Source organism: Sebastes fasciatus, chromosome 7 (assembly GCF_043250625.1).
Source record: "Sebastes fasciatus isolate fSebFas1 chromosome 7, fSebFas1.pri, whole genome shotgun sequence".
Classification (NCBI taxonomy): Eukaryota; Metazoa; Chordata; class Actinopteri; order Perciformes; family Sebastidae; genus Sebastes; species Sebastes fasciatus.
In genome coordinates this window covers 864,157-882,538 of record NC_133801.1, presented here as the reverse complement: position 1 = coordinate 882,538, position 18,382 = coordinate 864,157, and the positions used below count along the sequence as shown (strand labels likewise).

The 18,382-nt window shown below is 48.0% G+C and overlaps 1 protein-coding gene across 2 annotated transcripts in view; it reads left to right on the top strand.

Moving 5' to 3' along the window:
- Positions 1-18,382, top strand: part of atg16l2 (ATG16 autophagy related 16-like 2 (S. cerevisiae)) — a 106,998-nt gene that overhangs the window by 63,931 nt on the left and 24,685 nt on the right. The window lies entirely within an intron of this gene.

Sequence of the window (18,382 nt, the reverse complement as noted above, 5' to 3'; positions counted from 1 at the left end):
ATAACGGACCGTCGCTACGTATAACGGACCGTCGCTACGTATAACGGACCGTTGTTACGTATAACGGACCGTCGCTATGTATAACGGACCGTCGCTACGTATAACAGATTGTCGTTACGTATAACAGACCGTCGCTACGTATAACAGACTGTCGCTACGTATAAAGGACCGTCGCTATGTGTAACAGACCGTCGCTAACTATAACAGACCATCGCTACGTATAATAGAACGTTGCTACGTATAATAGACCGTCGCTACGTATAACAGACTGTCGCTACGTATAAAGGACCGTCGCTACGTATAACAGACTGTCGCTACGTATAACAGACCGTCGCTATGTGTATTCGGCCGTCGCTACGTATAATGGACCGTCGCTACGTATAACAGACTGTCGCTACGTATAACAGACCGTCGCTATGTGTAACAGACCGTCGCTACGTATAATGGACCGTCGCTACGTATAAAGGACCGTCGCTACGTATAACGGACCGTCGATAAGTATAACGGACCGTCGCTACGTATAACGGACCGTTGTTACGTATAACGGACCGTCGCTACGTATAACGGACCGTCGCTACGTATAACAGATTGTCGTTACGTATAACAGACCGTCGCTACGTATAACAGACTGTCGCTACGTATAAAGGACCGTCGCTATGTGTAACAGACCGTCGCTAACTATAACAGACCATCGCTACGTATAACAGACCGTCGCTGAGTGTAACAGACCGTCGCTACGTATAACGGACCGTCGCTACGTATAACGGACCGTCGCTACGTATAACGGACCGTCGCTAAGTATAACGGACCGTCGCTACGTATAACGGACCGTCGCTACGTATAACGGACCGTTGTTACGTATAACGGACCGTCGCTATGTGTAACAGACCGTCGCTAACTATAACAGACCATCGCTACGTATAATAGACCGTTGCTACGTATAATAGACCGTCGCTACGTATAACAGACTGTCGCTACGTATAAAGGACCGTCGCTACGTATAACAGACTGTCGCTACGTATAACAGACCGTCGCTATGTGTAACAGACCGTCGCTACGTATAATGGACCGTCGCTACGTATAACAGACTGTCGCTACGTATAACAGACCGTCGCTATGTGTAACAGACCGTCGCTACGTATAATGGACCGTCGCTACGTATAACAGACTGTCGCTACGTATAACAGACTGTCGCTACGTATAAAGGACCGTCGCTATGTGTAACAGACCATCGCTAACTATAACAGACCATCGCTACGTATAACGGACCGTCGCTGAGTGTAACAGACCGTCGCTACGTATAACGGACCGTCGCTACGTATAACGGACCGTTGTTACGTATAACGGACCGTCGCTACGTATAACAGACTGTCGCTACGTATAAAGGACCGTCGCTACATATAACAGACTGTTGCTACGTATAAAGGACCGTCGCTACGTATAACAGACTGTCGCTACGTATAAAGGACCGTCGCTACGTATAACAGACTGTCGCTACGTATAAGACTGTCGCTACGTATAAAGGACCGTCGCTACGTATAACAGACTGTCGCTACGTATAACAGACCGTCGTGACGTATAATAGACCGTCGCTACGTATAACAGACTGTCGCTACGTATAACAGACTGTAGCTACGTATAACAGACCGTCGTTACGTATAACAGACCGTCGCTAAGTATAACGGACCGTCGCTATGTGTAACGGACCGTCGCTACGTATAAAGGACCGTCGCTACATATAATAGACTGTTGCTACGTATAAAGGACCGTCGCTACGTATAACAGACTGTCGCTACGTATAAAGGACCGTCGCTACGTATAACAGACTGTCGCTACGTATAACAGACTGTCGCTACGTATAAAGGACCGTCGCTACGTATAACAGACTGTCGCTACGTATAACAGACTGTCGCTACGTATAACAGACCGTCGCTATGTGTAACAGACCGTCGCTACGTATAATGGACCGTCGCTACGTATAACAGACTGTCGCTACGTATAAAGGACCGTCGCTACGTATAACAGACTGTCGCTACGTATAACAGACTGTCGCTACGTATAAAGGACCGTCGCTACGTATAACAGACTGTCGCTACGTATAACAGACTGTCGCTACGTATAACAGACCGTCGCTATGTGTAACAGACCGTCGCTACGTATAATGGACCGTCGCTACGTATAAAGGACCGTCGCTATGTGTAACAGACCATCGCTAACTATAACAGACCATCGCTACGTATAACGGACCGTCGCTGAGTGTAACAGACCGTCGCTACGTATAACGGACCGTCGCTACGCATAACGGACCGTTGTTACGTATAACGGACCGTCGCTACGTATAACAGACTGTCGCTACGTATAAAGGACCGTCGCTACGTATAACAGACTGTCGCTACGTATAAAGGACCGTCGCTACGTATAACAGACTGTCGCTACGTATAAAGGACCGTCGCTACGTATAACAGACTGTCGCTACGTATAACAGACTGTCGCTACGTATAACAGACCGTCGCTATGTGTAACAGACAGTCGCTACGTATAATGGACCGTCGCTACGTATTAAGGACCGTCGCTACGTATAACGGACCGTCACTAAGTATAACGGACCGTCGCTAAGTATAACGGACCGTTGTTACGTATAACGGACCGTCGCTACGTATAACGGACCGTCGCTACGTATAACAGATTGTCGTTACGTATAACAGACCGTCGCTACGTATAACAGACTGTCGCTACGTATAAAGGACCGTCGCTATGTGTAACAGACCGTCGCTAACTATAACAGACCATCGCTACGTATAATAGACCGTTGCTACGTATAATAGACCGTCGCTACGTATAACAGACTGTCGCTACGTATAAAGGACCGTCGCTACGTATAACAGACTGTCGCTACGTATAACGGACCGTCGCTATGTGTAACAGACCGTCGCTACGTATAATGGACCGTCGCTACGTATAACAGACTGTCGCTACGTATAACGGACCGTCGCTATGTGTAACAGACCGTCGCTACGTATAATGGACCGTCGCTACGTATAAAGGACCGTCGCTACGTATAACGGACCGTCGATAAGTATAACGGACCGTCGCTACGTATAACGGACCGTTGTTACGTATAACGGACCGTCGCTACGTATAACGGACCGTCGCTACGTATAACAGATTGTCGTTACGTATAACAGACCGTCGCTACGTATAACAGACTGTCGCTACGTATAAAGGACCGTCGCTATGTGTAACAGACCGTCGCTAACTATAACAGACCGTCGCTACGTATAATGGACCGTCGCTACGTATAAAGGACCGTCGCTACGTATAACGGACCGTCGATAAGTATAACAGATTGTCGTTACGTATAACAGACCGTCGCTACGTATAACAGACTGTCGCTACGTATAAAGGACCGTCGCTATGTGTAACAGACCGTCGCTAACTATAACAGACCATCGCTACGTATAACAGACCGTCGCTGAGTGTAACAGACCGTCGCTACGTATAAAGGACCGTCGCTACGTATAACAGACTGTCGCTACGTATAACAGACTGTCGCTACGTATAACAGACCGTCGCTATGTGTAACAGACCGTCGCTACGTATAATGGACCGTCGCTACGTATAAAGGACCGTCGCTATGTGTAACAGACCATCGCTAACTATAACAGACCATCGCTACGTATAACGGACCGTCGCTGAGTGTAACAGACCGTCGCTACGTATAACGGACCGTCGCTACGTATAACGGACCGTTGTTACGTATAACGGACCGTCGCTACGTATAACAGACTGTCGCTACGTATAAAGGACCGTCGCTACGTATAACAGACTGTCGCTACGTATAAAGGACCGTCGCTACGTATAACAGACTGTCGCTACGTATAAAGGACCGTCGCTACGTATAACAGACTGTCGCTACGTATAACAGACTGTCGCTACGTATAACAGACCGTCGCTATGTGTAACAGACCGTCGCTACGTATAATGGACCGTCGCTACGTATAAAGGACCGTCGCTACGTATAACGGACCGTCGCTAAGTATAACGGACCGTGGCTACGTATAACAGATTGTCGTTACGTATAACAGACCGTCGCTACGTATAACAGACTGTCGCTACGTATAAAGGACCGTCGCTATGTGTAACAGACCGTCGCTAACTATAACAGACCATCGCTACGTATAACAGACCGTCGCTGAGTGTAACAGACCGTCGCTACGTATAACGGACCGTCGCTACGTATAACGGACAGTCGCTACGTATAACGGACCGTCGCTAAGTATAACGGACCGTCGCTACGTATAACGGACCGTCGCTACGTATAACGGACCGTCGCTAAGTATAACGGACCGTCGCTACGTATAACGGACCGTCGCTACGTATAACGGACCGTCGCTACGTATAACGGACCGTTGTTACGTATAACGGACCGTCGCTATGTATAACGGACCGTCGCTACGTATAACAGATTGTCGTTACGTATAACAGACCGTCGCTACGTATAACAGACTGTCGCTACGTATAAAGGACCGTCGCTATGTGTAACAGACCGTCGCTAACTATAACAGACCATCGCTACGTATAATAGAACGTTGCTACGTATAATAGACCGTCGCTACGTATAACAGACTGTCGCTACGTATAAAGGACCGTCGCTACGTATAACAGACTGTCGCTACGTATAACAGACCGTCGCTATGTGTAACAGACCGTCGCTACGTATAATGGACCGTCGCTACGTATAACAGACTGTCGCTACGTATAACAGACCGTCGCTATGTGTAACAGACCGTCGCTACGTATAATGGACCGTCGCTACGTATAAAGGACCGTCGCTACGTATAACGGACCGTCGATAAGTATAACGGACCGTCGCTACGTATAACGGACCGTTGTTACGTATAACGGACCGTCGCTACGTATAACGGACCGTCGCTACGTATAACAGATTGTCGTTACGTATAACAGACCGTCGCTACGTATAACAGACTGTCGCTACGTATAAAGGACCGTCGCTATGTGTAACAGACCGTCGCTAACTATAACAGACCATCGCTACGTATAACAGACCGTCGCTGAGTGTAACAGACCGTCGCTACGTATAACGGACCGTCGCTACGTATAACGGACCGTCGCTACGTATAACGGACCGTCGCTAAGTATAACGGACCGTCGCTACGTATAACGGACCGTCGCTACGTATAACGGACCGTTGTTACGTATAACGGACCGTCGCTATGTATAACGGACCGTCGCTACGTATAACAGATTGTCGTTACGTATAACAGACCGTCGCTACGTATAACAGACTGTCGCTACGTATAAAGGACCGTCGCTATGTGTAACAGACCGTCGCTAACTATAACAGACCATCGCTACGTATAATAGACCGTTGCTACGTATAATAGACCGTCGCTACGTATAACAGACTGTCGCTACGTATAAAGGACCGTCGCTACGTATAACAGACTGTCGCTACGTATAACAGACCGTCGCTATGTGTAACAGACCGTCGCTACGTATAATGGACCGTCGCTACGTATAACAGACTGTCGCTACGTATAACAGACCGTCGCTATGTGTAACAGACCGTCGCTACGTATAATGGACCGTCGCTACGTATAACAGACTGTCGCTACGTATAAAGGACCGTCGCTATGTGTAACAGACCGTCGCTAACTATAACAGACCATCGCTACGTATAACAGACCGTCGCTGAGTGTAACAGACCGTCGCTACGTATAACGGACCGTCGCTACGTATAACGGACCGTCGCTACGTATAACGGACCGTCGCTAAGTATAACGGACCGTCGCTACGTATAACGGACCGTCGCTACGTATAACGGACCGTTGTTACGTATAACGGACCGTCGCTATGTATAACAGACCGTCGCTACGTATAACAGACTTTCGCTACGTATAAAGGACCGTCGCTTTGTGTAACAGACCGTCGCTAACTATAACAGACCATCGCTACGTATAATAGACCGTTGCTACGTATAATAGACCGTCGCTACGTATAACAGACTGTCGCTACGTATAAAGGACCGTCGCTACGTATAACAGACTGTCGCTACGTATAACAGACCGTCGCTAAGTGTAACAGACCGTCGCTACGTATAATGGACCGTCGCTACGTATAACAGACTGTCGCTACGTATAAAGGACCGTCGCTACGTATAACAGACTGTCGCTACGTATAACAGACTGTCGCTACGTATAAAGGACCGTCGCTACGTATAACAGACTGTCGCTACGTATAACAGACTGTCGCTACGTATAACAGACCGTCGCTATGTGTAACAGACCGTCGCTACGTATAATGGACCGTCGCTACGTATAAAGGACCGTCGCTATGTGTAACAGACCATCGCTAACTATAACAGACCATCGCTACGTATAACGGACCGTCGCTGAGTGTAACAGACCGTCGCTACGTATAACGGACCGTCGCTACGCATAACGGACCGTTGTTACGTATAACGGACCGTCGCTACGTATAACAGACTGTCGCTACGTATAAAGGACCGTCGCTACGTATAACAGACTGTCGCTACGTATAAAGGACCGTCGCTACGTATAACAGACTGTCGCTACGTATAAAGGACCGTCGCTACGTATAACAGACTGTCGCTACGTATAACAGACTGTCGCTACGTATAAAGGACCGTCGCTACGTATAACAGACTGTCGCTACGTATAAAGGACCGTCGCTACGTATAACAGACTGTCGCTACGTATAAAGGACCGTCGCTACGTATAACAGACTGTCGCTACGTATAACAGACTGTCGCTACGTATAACAGACCGTCGCTATGTGTAACAGACAGTCGCTACGTATAATGGACCGTCGCTACGTATTAAGGACCGTCGCTACGTATAACGGACCGTCACTAAGTATAACGGACCGTCGCTAAGTATAACGGACCGTTGTTACGTATAACGGACCGTCGCTACGTATAACGGACCGTCGCTACGTATAACAGATTGTCGTTACGTATAACAGACCGTCGCTACGTATAACAGACTGTCGCTACGTATAAAGGACCGTCGCTATGTGTAACAGACCGTCGCTAACTATAACAGACCATCGCTACGTATAATAGACCGTTGCTACGTATAATAGACCGTCGCTACGTATAACAGACTGTCGCTACGTATAAAGGACCGTCGCTACGTATAACAGACTGTCGCTACGTATAACGGACCGTCGCTATGTGTAACAGACCGTCGCTACGTATAATGGACCGTCGCTACGTATAACAGACTGTCGCTACGTATAACGGACCGTCGCTATGTGTAACAGACCGTCGCTACGTATAATGGACCGTCGCTACGTATAAAGGACCGTCGCTACGTATAACGGACCGTCGATAAGTATAACGGACCGTCGCTACGTATAACGGACCGTTGTTACGTATAACGGACCGTCGCTACGTATAACGGACCGTCGCTACGTATAACAGATTGTCGTTACGTATAACAGACCGTCGCTACGTATAACAGACTGTCGCTACGTATAAAGGACCGTCGCTATGTGTAACAGACCGTCGCTAACTATAACAGACCGTCGCTACGTATAATGGACCGTCGCTACGTATAAAGGACCGTCGCTACGTATAACGGACCGTCGATAAGTATAACAGATTGTCGTTACGTATAACAGACCGTCGCTACGTATAACAGACTGTCGCTACGTATAAAGGACCGTCGCTATGTGTAACAGACCGTCGCTAACTATAACAGACCATCGCTACGTATAACAGACCGTCGCTGAGTGTAACAGACCGTCGCTACGTATAAAGGACCGTCGCTACGTATAACAGACTGTCGCTACGTATAACAGACTGTCGCTACGTATAACAGACCGTCGCTATGTGTAACAGACCGTCGCTACGTATAATGGACCGTCGCTACGTATAAAGGACCGTCGCTATGTGTAACAGACCATCGCTAACTATAACAGACCATCGCTACGTATAACGGACCGTCGCTGAGTGTAACAGACCGTCGCTACGTATAACGGACCGTCGCTACGTATAACGGACCGTTGTTACGTATAACGGACCGTCGCTACGTATAACAGACTGTCGCTACGTATAAAGGACCGTCGCTACGTATAACAGACTGTCGCTACGTATAAAGGACCGTCGCTACGTATAACAGACTGTCGCTACGTATAAAGGACCGTCGCTACGTATAACAGACTGTCGCTACGTATAACAGACTGTCGCTACGTATAACAGACCGTCGCTATGTGTAACAGACCGTCGCTACGTATAATGGACCGTCGCTACGTATAAAGGACCGTCGCTACGTATAACGGACCGTCGCTAAGTATAACGGACCGTGGCTACGTATAACAGATTGTCGTTACGTATAACAGACCGTCGCTACGTATAACAGACTGTCGCTACGTATAAAGGACCGTCGCTATGTGTAACAGACCGTCGCTAACTATAACAGACCATCGCTACGTATAACAGACCGTCGCTGAGTGTAACAGACCGTCGCTACGTATAACGGACCGTCGCTACGTATAACGGACAGTCGCTACGTATAACGGACCGTCGCTAAGTATAACGGACCGTCGCTACGTATAACGGACCGTCGCTACGTATAACGGACCGTCGCTAAGTATAACGGACCGTCGCTACGTATAACGGACCGTCGCTACGTATAACGGACCGTTGTTACGTATAACGGACCGTCGCTATGTATAACGGACCGTCGCTACGTATAACAGATTGTCGTTACGTATAACGGACCGTCGCTACGTATAACAGACTGTCGCTACGTATAAAGGACCGTCGCTATGTGTAACAGACCGTCGCTAACTATAACAGACCATCGCTACGTATAATAGAACGTTGCTACGTATAATAGACCGTCGCTACGTATAACAGACTGTCGCTACGTATAAAGGACCGTCGCTACGTATAACAGACTGTCGCTACGTATAACAGACCGTCGCTATGTGTAACAGACCGTCGCTACGTATAATGGACCGTCGCTACGTATAACAGACTGTCGCTACGTATAACAAACCGTCGCTATGTGTAACAGACCGTCGCTACGTATAATGGACCGTCGCTACGTATAAAGGACCGTCGCTACGTATAACGGACCGTCGATAAGTATAACGGACCGTCGCTACGTATAACGGACCGTTGTTACGTATAACGGACCGTCGCTACGTATAACGGACCGTCGCTACGTATAACAGATTGTCGTTACGTATAACAGACCGTCGCTACGTATAACAGACTGTCGCTACGTATAAAGGACCGTCGCTATGTGTAACAGACCGTCGCTAACTATAACAGACCATCGCTACGTATAACAGACCGTCGCTGAGTGTAACAGACCGTCGCTACGTATAACGGACCGTCGCTACGTATAACGGACCGTCGCTACGTATAACGGACCGTCGCTAAGTATAACGGACCGTCGCTACGTATAACGGACCGTCGCTACGTATAACGGACCGTTGTTACGTATAACGGACCGTCGCTATGTATAACGGACCGTCGCTACGTATAACAGATTGTCGTTACGTATAACAGACCGTCGCTACGTATAACAGACTGTCGCTACGTATAAAGGACCGTCGCTATGTGTAACAGACCGTCGCTAACTATAACAGACCATCGCTACGTATAATAGACCGTTGCTACGTATAATAGACCGTCGCTACGTATAACAGACTGTCGCTACGTATAAAGGACCGTCGCTACGTATAACAGACTGTCGCTACGTATAACAGACCGTCGCTATGTGTAACAGACCGTCGCTACGTATAATGGACCGTCGCTACGTATAACAGACTGTCGCTACGTATAACAGACCGTCGCTATGTGTAACAGACCGTCGCTACGTATAATGGACCGTCGCTACGTATAACAGACTGTCGCTACGTATAAAGGACCGTCGCTATGTGTAACAGACCGTCGCTAACTATAACAGACCATCGCTACGTATAACAGACCGTCGCTGAGTGTAACAGACCGTCGCTACGTATAACGGACCGTCGCTACGTATAACGGACCGTCGCTACGTATAACGGACCGTCGCTAAGTATAACGGACCGTCGCTACGTATAACGGACCGTCGCTACGTATAACGGACCGTTGTTACGTATAACGGACCGTCGCTATGTATAACAGACCGTCGCTACGTATAACAGACTTTCGCTACGTATAAAGGACCGTCGCTTTGTGTAACAGACCGTCGCTAACTATAACAGACCATCGCTACGTATAATAGACCGTTGCTACGTATAATAGACCGTCGCTACGTATAACAGACTGTCGCTACGTATAAAGGACCGTCGCTACGTATAACAGACTGTCGCTACGTATAACAGACCGTCGCTAAGTGTAACAGACCGTCGCTACGTATAATGGACCGTCGCTACGTATAACAGACTGTCGCTACGTATAACAGACCGTCGCTATGTGTAACAGACCGTCGCTACGTATAACGGACCGTCGCTACGTATAACAGACTGTCGCTACGTATAACAGACTGTCGCTATGTGTAACAGACCGTCGCTACGTATAACGGACCGTCGCTACGTATAACAGACTGTCGCTACGTATAACAGACTGTCGCTACGTATAAAGGACCGTCGCTATGTGTAACAGACCATCGCTAACTATAACAGACCATCGCTACGTATAACGGACCGTCGCTGAGTGTAACAGACCGTCGCTACGTATAACGGACCGTCGCTACGTATAACGGACCGTTGTTACGTATAACGGACCGTCGCTACGTATAACAGACTGTCGCTACGTATAAAGGACCGTCGCTACATATAACAGACTGTTGCTACGTATAAAGGACCGTCGCTACGTATAACAGACTGTCGCTACGTATAAAGGACTGTCGCTACGTATAACAGACTGTCGCTACGTATAAAGGACTGTCGCTACGTATAAGACTGTCGCTACGTATAAAGGACCGTCGCTACGTATAACAGACTGTCGCTACGTATAACAGACCGTCGTTACGTATAATAGACCGTCGCTACGTATAACAGACTGTCGCTACGTATAACAGACTGTAGCTACGTATAACAGACCGTCGTTACGTATAACAGACCGTCGCTAAGTATAACGGACCGTCGCTATGTGTAACGGACCGTCGCTACGTATAAAGGACCGTCGCTACATATAACAGACTGTTGCTACGTATAAAGGACCGTCGCTACGTATAACAGACTGTCGCTACGTATAAAGGACCGTCGCTACGTATAACAGACTGTCGCTACGTATAACAGACTGTCGCTACGTATAAAGGACCGTCGCTACGTATAACAGACTGTCGCTACGTATAACAGACTGTCGCTACGTATAACAGACCGTCGCTACGTATAACAGACTGTCGCTACGTATAAAGGACCGTCGCTACGTATAACAGACTGTCGCTACGTATAACAGACTGTCGCTACGTATAAAGGACCGTCGCTACGTATAACAGACTGTCGCTACGTATAACAGACCGTCGCTATGTGTAACAGACCGTCGCTACGTATAATGGACCGTCGCTACGTATAAAGGACCGTCGCTATGTGTAACAGACCATCGCTAACTATAACAGACCATCGCTACGTATAACGGACCGTCGCTGAGTGTAACAGACCGTCGCTACGTATAACGGACCGTCGCTACGTATAACGGACCGTTGTTACGTATAACGGACCGTCGCTACGTATAACAGACTGTCGCTACGTATAAAGGACCGTCGCTACGTATAACAGACTGTCGCTACGTATAAAGGACCGTCGCTACGTATAACAGACTGTCGCTACGTATAAAGGACCGTCGCTACGTATAACAGACTGTCGCTACGTATAACAGACTGTCGCTACGTATAACAGACCGTCGCTATGTGTAACAGACCGTCGCTACGTATAATGGACCGTCGCTACGTATAAAGGACCGTCGCTACGTATAACGGACCGTCACTAAGTATAACGGACCGTCGCTACGTATAACGGACCGTTGTTACGTATAACGGACCGTCGCTACGTATAACGGACCGTCGCTACGTATAACAGATTGTCGTTACGTATAACAGACCGTCGCTACGTATAACAGACTGTCGCTACGTATAAAGGACCGTCGCTATGTGTAACAGACCGTCGCTAACTATAACAGACCATCGCTACGTATAACAGACCGTCGCTGAGTGTAACAGACCGTCGCTACGTATAACGGACCGTCGCTACGTATAACGGACCGTCGCTACGTATAACGGACCGTCGCTAAGTATAACGGACCGTCGCTACGTATAACGGACCGTCGCTAAGTATAACGGACCGTCGTTACGTATAACGGACCGACGCTACGTATAACGGACCGTCGTTACGTATAACAGACCGACGCTACGTATAACGGACCGTCGCTACGTATAACGGACCGTCGCTACGTATAACAGATTGTCGTTACGTATAACAGACCGTCGCTACATATAACAGACCGTCGCTACGTATAATAGACCGTTGCTACGTATAATAGACCGTCACTACGTATAACGGACTGTCGTAACGTATAACAGACCGTTGCTACGTATAACAGATTGTCGTTACGTATAACAGACTGACGCTACGTATAACAGACCCTCGCTAAGTATAACAGACCGTCGCTAAGTATAACAGACTGTCGCTAAGTATAACGGACCGTCGCTATGTGTAACAGACCGTCGCTACGTATAAAGGACCGTCGCTACATATAACAGACTGTCGCTACGTATAAAGGACCGTCGCTACGTATAACAGACTGTCGCTACGTATAAAGGACCGTCGCTACGTATAACAGACTGTCGCTACGTATAACCGACTGTCGCTACGTATAAAGGACCGTCGCTACGTATAACAGACTGTCGCTACGTATAACAGACCGTCGCTATGTGTAACAGACCGTCGCTACGTATAATGGACCGTCGCTACGTATAAAGGACCGTCGCTACGTATAACAGACTGTCGCTACGTATAACAGACTGTCGCTACGTATAAAGGACCGTCGCTACGTATAACAGACCGTCGCTATGTGTAACAGACCGTCGCTACGTATAATGGACCGTCGCTACGTATAACAGACTGTCGCTACGTATAACAGACTGTCGCTACGTATAAAGGACCGTCGCTATGTGTAACAGACCATCGCTAACTATAACAGACCATCGCTACGTATAACGGACCGTCGCTGAGTGTAACAGACCGTCGCTACGTATAACGGACCGTCGCTACGTATAACGGACCGTCGCTAAATATAACGGACCGTCGCTACGTATAACGGACCGTCGCTAAGTATAACGGACCGTTGTTACGTATAACGGACCGACGCTACGTATAACGGACCGTCGTTACGTATAACAGACCGTCGTTACGTATAATAGACCGTCGCTACGTATAACGGACCGTCGTAACGTATAACAGACCGTCGCTACGTATAACAGACTGTCGCTACGTATAACAGACCGTCGTTACGTATAATAGACCGTCGCTACGTATAACAGACTGTCGCTACGTATAACAGACTGTAGCTACGTATAACAGACCGTCGTTACGTATAACAGACCGTCGCTAAGTATAACGGACCGTCGCTATGTGTAACGGACCGTCGCTACGTATAAAGGACCGTCGCTACATATAACAGACTGTTGCTACGTATAAAGGACCGTCGCTACGTATAACAGACTGTCGCTACGTATAAAGGACCGTCGCTACGTATAACAGACTGTCGCTACGTATAACAGACTGTCGCTACGTATAAAGGACCGTCGCTACGTATAACAGACTGTCGCTACGTATAACAGACTGTCGCTACGTATAACAGACGTCGCTATGTGTAACAGACTGTCGCTACGTATAATGGACCGTCGCTACGTATAACAGACTGTCGCTACGTATAAAGGACCGTCGCTACGTATAACAGACTGTCGCTACGTATAACAGACTGTCGCTACGTATAAAGGACCGTCGCTACGTATAACAGACTGTCGCTACGTATAACAGACTGTCGCTACGTATAACAGACCGTCGCTATGTGTAACAGACCGTCGCTACGTATAATGGACCGTCGCTACGTATAAAGGACCGTCGCTATGTGTAACAGACCATCGCTAACTATAACAGACCATCGCTACGTATAACGGACCGTCGCTGAGTGTAACAGACCGTCGCTACGTATAACGGACCGTCGCTACGTATAACGGACCGTTGTTACGTATAACGGACCGTCGCTACGTATAACAGACTGTCGCTACGTATAAAGGACCGTCGCTACGTATAACAGACTGTCGCTACGTATAAAGGACCGTCGCTATGTATAACAGACTGTCGCTACGTATAAAGGACCGTCGCTACGTATAACAGACTGTCGCTACGTATAACAGACTGTCGCTACGTATAACAGACCGTCGCTATGTGTAACAGACCGTCGCTACGTATAATGGACCGTCGCTACGTATAAAGGACCGTCGCTACGTATAACGGACCGTCACTAAGTATAACGGACCGTCGCTACGTATAACGGACCGTTGTTACGTATAACGGACCGTCGCTACGTATAACGGACCGTCGCTACGTATAACAGATTGTCGTTACGTATAACAGACCGTCGCTACGTATAACAGACTGTCGCTACGTATAAAGGACCGTCGCTATGTGTAACAGACCGTCGCTAACTATAACAGACCATCGCTACGTATAACAGACCGTCGCTGAGTGTAACAGACCGTCGCTACGTATAACGGACCGTCGCTACGTATAACAGACCGTCGCTACGTATAACGGACCGTCGCTAAGTATAACGGACCGTCGCTACGTATAACGGACCGTCGCTAAGTATAACGGACCGTCGTTACGTATAACGGACCGACGCTACGTATAACGGACCGTCGTTACGTATAACAGACCGACGCTACGTATAACGGACCGTCGCTACGTATAACGGACCGTCGCTACGTATAACAGATTGTCGTTACGTATAACAGACCGTCGCTACATATAACAGACCGTCGCTACGTATAATAGACCGTTGCTACGTATAATAGACCGTCACTACGTATAACGTACTGTCGTAACGTATAACAGACCGTTGCTACGTATAACAGATTGTCGTTACGTATAACAGACTGACGCTACGTATAACAGACCCTCGCTAAGTATAACAGACCGTCGCTAAGTATAACAGACTGTCGCTAACTATAACGGACCGTCGCTATGTGTAACAGACCGTCGCTACGTATAAAGGACCGTCGCTACATATAACAGACTGTCGCTACGTATAAAGGACCGTCGCTACTTATAACAGACTGTCGCTACGTATAAAGGACCGTCGCTACGTATAACAGACTGTCGCTACGTATAACAGACTGTCGCTACGTATAAAGGACCGTCGCTACGTATAACAGACTGTCGCTACGTATAACAGACTGTCGCTACGTATAACAGACCGTCGCTATGTGTAACAGACCGTCGCTACGTATAATGGACCGTCGCTACGTATAAAGGACCGTCGCTACGTATAACAGACTGTCGCTACGTATAAAGGACCGTCGCTACGTATAACAGACTGTCGCTACGTATAACAGACTGTCGCTACGTATAAAGGACCGTCGCTACGTATAACAGACTGTCGCTACGTATAACAGACTGTCGCTACGTATAACAGACCGTCGCTATGTGTAACAGACCGTCGCTACGTATAATGGACCGTCGCTACGTATAACAGACTGTCGCTACGTATAACAGACTGTCGCTACGTATAAAGGACCGTCGCTATGTGTAACAGACCATCGCTAACTATAACAGACCATCGCTACGTATAACGGACCGTCGCTGAGTGTAACAGACCGTCGCTACGTATAACGGACCGTCGCTACGTATAACGGACCGTCGCTACGTATAACGGACCGTCGCTAAGTATAACGGACCGTCGCTACGTATAACGGACCGTCGCTAAGTATAACGGACCGTTGTTACGTATAACGGACCGACGCTACGTATAACGGACCGTCGTTACGTATAACAGACCGACGCTACGTATAACGGACCGTCGCTACGTATAACGGACCGTCGCTACGTATAACAGATTGTCGTTACGTATAACAGACCGTCGCTACGTATAACAGACTGTCGCTACGTATAACAGACCGTCGTTACGTATAATAGACCGTCGCTACGTATAACAGACTGTCGCTACGTATAACAGACTGTAGCTACGTATAACAGACCGTCGTTACGTATAACAGACCGTCGCTAAGTATAACGGACCGTCGCTATGTGTAACGGACCGTCGCTACGTATAAAGGACCGTCGCTACATATAACAGACTGTTGCTACGTATAAAGGACCGTCGCTACGTATAACAGACTGTCGCTACGTATAAAGGACCGTCGCTACGTATAACAGACTGTCGCTACGTATAACAGACTGTCGCTACGTATAAAGGACCGTCGCTACGTATAACAGACTGTCGCTACGTATAACAGACTGTCGCTACGTATAACAGACGTCGCTATGTGTAACAGACTGTCGCTACGTATAATGGACCGTCGCTACGTATAACAGACTGTCGCTACGTATAAAGGACCGTCGCTACGTATAACAGACTGTCGCTACGTATAACAGACTGTCGCTACGTATAAAGGACCGTCGCTACGTATAACAGACTGTCGCTACGTATAACAGACTGTCGCTACGTATAACAGACCGTCGCTATGTGTAACAGACCGTCGCTACGTATAATGGACCGTCGCTACGTATAAAGGACCGTCGCTATGTGTAACAGACCATCGCTAACTATAACAGACCATCGCTACGTATAACGGACCGTCGCTGAGTGTAACAGACCGTCGCTACGTATAACGGACCGTCGCTACGTATAACGGACCGTTGTTACGTATAACGGACCGTCGCTACGTATAACAGACTGTCGCTACGTATAAAGGACCGTCGCTACGTATAACAGACTGTCGCTACGTATAAAGGACCGTCGCTACGTATAACAGACTGTCGCTACGTATAAAGGACCGTCGCTACGTATAACAGACTGTCGCTACGTATAACAGACTGTCGCTACGTATAACAGACCGTCGCTATGTGTAACAGACCGTCGCTACGTATAATGGACCGTCGCTACGTATAAAGGACCGTCGTTACGTATAACAGACCGACGCTACGTATAACGGACCGTCGCTACGTATAACGGACCGTCGCTACGTATAACAGATTGTCGTTACGTATAACAGACCGTCGCTACATATAACAGACCGTCGCTACGTATAATAGACCGTTGCTACGTATAATAGACCGTCACTACGTATAACGGACTGTCGTAACGTATAACAGACCGTTGCTACGTATAACAGATTGTCGTTACGTATAACAGACTGACGCTACGTATAACAGACCCTCGCTAAGTATAACAGACCGTCGCTAAGTATAACAGACTGTCGCTAAGTATAACGGACCGTCGCTATGTGTAACAGACCGTCGCTACGTATAAAGGACCGTCGCTACATATAACAGACTGTCGCTACGTATAAAGGACCGTCGCTACGTATAACAGACTGTCGCTACGTATAAAGGACCGTCGCTACGTATAACAGACTGTCGCTACGTATAACAGACTGTCGCTACGTATAAAGGACCGTCGCTACGTATAACAGACTGTCGCTACGTATAACAGACCGTCGCTATGTGTAACAGACCGTCGCTACGTATAATGGACCGTCGCTACGTATAAAGGACCGTCGCTACGTATAACAGACTGTCGCTACGTATAACAGACCGTCGCTATGTGTAACAGACCGTCGCTACGTATAATGGACCGTCGCTACGTATAACAGACTGTCGCTACGTATAACAGACTGTCGCTACGTATAAAGGACCGTCGCTATGTGTAACAGACCATCGCTAACTATAACAGACCATCGCTACGTATAACGGACCGTCGCTGAGTGTAACAGACCGTCGCTACGTATAACGGACCGTCGCTACGTATAACGGACCGTCGCTACGTATAACGGACCGTCGCTAAGTATAACGGACCGTCGCTACGTATAACGGACCGTCGCTAAGTATAACGGACCGTTGTTACGTATAACGGACCGACGCTACGTATAACGGACCGTCGTTACGTATAACAGACCGACGCTACGTATAACGGACCGTCGCTACGTATAACGGACCGTCGCTACGTATAACAGATTGTCGTTACGTATAACAGACCGTCGCTACGTATAACAGACTGTCGCTACGTATAACAGACCGTCGTTACGTATAATAGACCGTCGCTACGTATAACAGACTGTCGCTACGTATAACAGACTGTAGCTACGTATAACAGACCGTCGTTACGTATAACAGA